The following is a 5,861-nucleotide window of genomic DNA, read 5'->3' as shown; positions in this document are numbered from 1 at the left end:
CCCATACGAATCGTCCGTATGAACTCAAAATGTCCCGTATGAATAGTTCATATTTGTCTATATGAACTAATATTGTACTATACAAATAATTCAAAAATTAAACAAGTTTAGCCCGTATGATTGTGTATAAACCCATTTCATACTCTGTCATCGTCTTCACGAACCCTACATCATACAGTACAAACTATTTAAATCAAATCATGCTTCATATGGTGCAAATATAGATGAGACCATTTTGTACTCTGGACATCATCTGTATGAAAGTAATTTCATATAGTATGAATAATATAAATAAAATTTCCAAGGCATGATTCGATTAACTACTTTCTAGAGGAACACTCAGATCAAATCGTCTCATTTGATCCCAAAATTGTACAGTATGATTAGTTTAAAAAATAAAAGTTTTTATACCCCCCCCAGTGTGTGTGTGTGTGTGTGTACGGTTACCTAATTACAATCAAACTCTCTTAGACTCAAAAAAAATATAAAAATTATAGACATCATTATAAGAAACCCTAATCTAATATATCTTGAAGTCTTCGATAGTTTGGAGTATGATTTCTCTGAAATATTAGTATACACACAAAATAAGTATAGAATAAAAAATACTATGAAACTTAAAGATGTGAGCCATAATATTTGTTATCATCAAAACATAAACTCATTAGCAATGAGTCGTAGCAATCTCCACCTTTTTAATGATGATAAATATTAATGGTTAAATTTACAAATTAAGTTTTTTCTCTCTCCTAATCTCCCTCTCATAAAGATAATTATTTAAAAATAGGAGAAATTAAAATAAATTATTTTTAATAATAAAAAGATAAATAAAAGAAAAAAATCACTTGTACAAAGCAAATACAATAGTACGTTCTCCCCTTTTGACATTGTTAAAAAAAAGAGCACAAAAAATAAAATAGAAATAAATAAACTAAAGATCAAATAGACCTTGATTAGGTGAAGGTGATGTTTTAGAAGAATCAGTTTGAAATTTTAGCAAATTTTCTTAGAATGAGAAATTTACCTCTTTATTTTATTCAAAAACTTAGTAAGGCATGAATTAATAATGCATAATCCAGAAAAGGTTAGAGATTCAGAATTTGTTAATCCTAAATCAGGTTCCTTTAAAGGCTCAAGAACTTTTAAGTCAACATCTAAATCAAGAAATAAATTAGAGAAAGAAACACTAATTTTTTCAAAACTCATTTCATGAATATATCTAATAGAAGATTAATGCAAAAACTGATGAATCAAGAATCATGATTTTTAAAATCAAATATCAAAAATATCAATAGATATAAGAGTTTTCTTAAGATTTAAGAAATACAGGAAATGTAAGAAAACTTATTATGAGCTCATTTTATGCATCTTTATGAAATTTTTTGACACACTTTAAACATCTTTTGATTTTAGATACACTTTGTATATCTTTCCCTATTTGGCATCATTACATATCTTTTCAACTTTATGCATGCTCATTTTGTGCCTCTTTTTTTAACAAATATGCTTCCTTTCTGTAATTTTAAAAACTAAAGCAAACTCATTCTAGTGAAAAAATTGAACTGCTTGATTAAGAAAATAATGAGGTGGATTCAACAAAACTTGCAAAAATATGTATGAGATAGAAAAAATGAGGGGAGATGAAAAAAGTTCAATTTCAAAAATCAATTTTTTATATGATGAAACTTTTGAATTAAAAGTAAAATAGCCTCATTAAGAAATGAGATAGAAAGAAAAAATCATGAGCTTTTTTCCTTTCACTATTTTTAGAAAAGTCAATCACAACTTACATAAAAATTCAAGAAAATAAGAGGTAATTTTTCATTTTTAGAAAAAAATGATCTTTGAAAAGAGATTTGATTCTTTAAATTATAAATAAATAAAACGTGTTATATATGTGTTTACAAATGATAGAAAGATCATAAATAAACATATCTTAAGAAAAATAACATAAAAAATTAAACACATTCACAAAAAAAAAAAAAAAAAAACAAAAAAAAAAAAAAAAAAAAAAAAAATGCACATATATATTAACAACACACAAACAAAACTTTAAGCATCATCTTGCTACTGGTCTGATGATTCAAACGCTAGGCCTGCCAAGATTTTTTTTTTTTACTTTTTATCATTTGCTCTTATTGCAATTTGCTTACTTTTACCTTTTTATATTACAAGAAAAGTTTTTAAGTTCAGGCACACATTTTTAATATATCCGAGTTTTCTACACCCAAAGAAAATTACTTTAGAGGAATTCTTAATATCCTTACCATTTTTACATTTATTCCTCATTTGTTGCAGTTGATGCTTGCACTATAGTAGCTTTTCAAATTTTCTCGTTATCGATGCTTTCCTTACTCTCATCATCTACTGAGTTACTTTTCTCTGTGTCTTTGGTTTTTAGCACTATTATTTCATCTGCTTTAAAAAGTCTTTGACTCACAGTTTGCTCATGAGCAATGAATGAGTCAATCAAATTATCAATAGTATAATCATTCAAATCTTTTGAATCAATTATAGTAGTGATTTTAGCATTAAATTTTTCAGGTAGACATCGTAAAATTTTATTTACTTTTTCAAAATTTGAAACTTCTCTACCTACAGCTTATAATGATGTTATAATTTGTGAAAATCTAGCAAATATGTATAAGATGATGTCATAAGATTTTATGCTAAAGAGTTCATAGTTATGCATAAAAATATTTAACTTAGATTACTTGACATCGCTAGTACCTTCGTATGTAGTGCATAAATTATTCCAAATTTCCTTGTCTATTGTACTTGTAGATATTTTTTATATAATCTTTAGAATTTAAATCACATAATAAAAAAATTTAAAAATTTAGCATTTAATTGAGCATAAATTTATTCTACTATACTCCATTTAAAAAATGAGATACCAGTTTTGATTCCATCTATAATACATGATAGTACAAAATAACCAGTTTGAATTATATGCCACATTCGATAATCTATTAATTTCAAGATAGTAGATATTCGAATTTTCCAAAAAAAATAATAATAAACTATTATCAAATAAAGGTGTTTTAGTGATCAAATATCTTTCGGGTGTGTTACCATTTCCAAAATTAACCATGATCATTTTCAAAAAGTTGTCTAAACCATAATTTTTAAAAGTAGGCTCTAATACCACATAAAAGATTCGTATAGGTTGTTAGTCCTATTACAAATGTCCCAATACTAACCAAGAGGGGGGTGAATTGATAATTTAAAAAACTCTTGGTAGATTTTATAAACTGATTTAAAATTTTAACAAAAATGATTTTTAAACCATAAAACATTAAAGTGCATAAAAAAAATATGGAAAATAAAAGAGAATAAAAGAACACTAAGTTTTATAGTAGTTTGATCCTACTTGACTTACATCAACTCTCTGAAGACTCCCTCTTCAGGTATTGCACTATACCTAAGTGACTCTCCTTTCGCTCCCACAGCAAGGCGGGGAAGCCTTTATAATTACCCTCTCTTCCACCAATCGCCAGTGTGGTAGATTTTCATCTTCCTTTCACACCCTCCAAGTGTCGACAAAGTACCGACGTCCTTTTACAACCTCCAAGTGTCAGCAGAGAACCAGTGTTCTTTTACACCCTCCACATATGTTAGTAGAGAACCGTCATCTTTTCACACCCTCCAAGTTTCAGTAGAGAATAATCATCCTTTCACAACCTCCAAGAGTCGACAGAGAACCGGCATCCTTTCACACCCTCCTGGTGTCGGCAGAGAATCGACATCCTTTTTCACCCTCTCGATGAAAGAAGAGAACCCACGACTAATGTTGAAGAACTTCACTTAAGAGCATCTAGAGAAGATGAGAAAAAACTTGAAGGAGACAAAGAGTTCATAACTCCCCCTCACTTGATCTCTCACACTTCACTCTCATAATCTCTCCCAAACACTCACACTTAATGGCCACTATCAAGAGACATTCAAAGCAAAGGTCATTGAGTCAGTTTCCATAACTCTTTATATATACATACATGAAAATCGTCCAAAAACTAAAAAATTCAATTGATCCTTTATCCAACCATACTGTTCAATCAAAGATCGTACTGTATGAATAGTTCAAAAATTAGGGCTTCATTTGATATGAACTAGGATGAATATTATTACGTACACTGTCAGTCATTATACGATAAGACTTCGTATTGTGTGAACTGTTTAAAAATAAATAAGTTCATCTGGTACATTCCGATATGAATGGAGTTTCATAATCTGTTAGTCGTCTATACAACCTGACATCATACTGTAGGAACTGTTAAAAAATGTACAAGTTTGTCTTATACAATATGGTACGAAAGAAATTTTGTACTTTATCAGTCGTCTCTACGACCTAACATCGTACTATACAAAATATTTTTAATGTTTCCCAAAGCATGATCTCTTTGTCTTATTCAAGTTTATGTCCATCTCCTATGGAGGCTCTTGAGATAAGACAATAAACATTGTGTCAAGGTTCTCTTCCATTACGAGGAGGGTAAAAAAGAACGACGGTACTCTGCCTTCATCAGGAGGGTGAAAAAGAATAACGGTACTCTGCCTTCATCAGGAGCACGAAAAAGGATGACGATATTCTTCCTTCACTAGGAGGGTGAAAAAGGACATGACGGTACTCTGCCTTCCTAGGAGGGCAAAAAATAATATGATGATATGCTTCCATCACTCGAAGAGTGTAAAAGGCATTGGTTCTATGACGCACTAGGTTGGTGGAAGAGCGTTTATGAGGGCTTCTCCGCCTTGCTGTGTGAGCTAAAGAAGAATCACTACTGATTAGTATAATACCTAGAGAAGGAGTTTCCAGGGAGTTGATGTATGCCAAGTTGGGCCGAATCACAAAATTTAGTTCTCTTATGTTGCCTTTACTTTTTTTGTATTTTTATTTTCTGCATTTAAAATTTTTATGGTTGAAAAATTCTGCGTGATAATCACTTCTCTAAACAACTACAAATCTAAGAATTAGTGATTTGATTTTCTAAAAATTAAAAGAAAAAGTTTTCAAAAATCCGAGAAAATTTTAAATAACTAATTCACCACTCCACTTGAATAACCTTGGGATAGTTCTATACGGTCTAACAACCTACACGAACAATCAAGAACCGAGTAGTGGGCTCTACAATGGATCAGTCAAAGTCTGGTTGCCGGTTGTGAGTGAGAAGGATCAAAATCTAAAAGCTTATTCAACAGGATTGATTTACGTGCAAGGAAGGTCAACTTGGCAGGAGGGGCTACGACTACTCAGATAGGCGTGAGGGAGGAGGAATGTTTGGCTAAGGAATTGGATTTGGTTACATGTAGCTTTGGCTATGTGGAATCAATGGATTGAGGTCGAAGCGGCTGAGTGGTGAAAGCAAGGGATATCGGGCCTTGGTAGTTCAGCTATAGGGATGGAACAGGCTAGGTTATGTCGTAAGTAGTGAGATTTGGCAATTGTGTGCAAATGATCATAAGGAAAGCAATGTCGCACTCAGCATCATTTTAACAATAAGACAACGAATTCAACTGAGGTAATTAGCAGAATTCATGGGAAAAGATGCGTAGCTGTGAGATTTTCGCCAAGAATTTCGATGCATCTGAGGTAAGTATTTAATTTATATCAATTTGATATGAATTTAATTTTATAAATTAATTAAATCAATATGAATAATAATAAATCACATTATTATTGTTATTATTTAATTTTGGCTTAGCAGAGTGGATCAATTTGCCCAAAATTGACTCGTTTTACATGCAATCACCTCGAAATTTATGTCAATTTATGCATGCAAATTTTATTAGGCAAAATTATAGACAATTTTGGGTATTATCGATGTTTTGGATGTGACATTGTAGTCCATTTCATTATTCAA

Source organism: Dendrobium catenatum, unplaced genomic scaffold, assembly GCF_001605985.2.
Source record: "Dendrobium catenatum unplaced genomic scaffold, ASM160598v2 fragScaff_scaffold_1608, whole genome shotgun sequence".
NCBI classification, from domain to species: domain Eukaryota; kingdom Viridiplantae; phylum Streptophyta; class Magnoliopsida; order Asparagales; family Orchidaceae; genus Dendrobium; species Dendrobium catenatum.
This window is presented reverse-complemented; position numbering follows the sequence as displayed.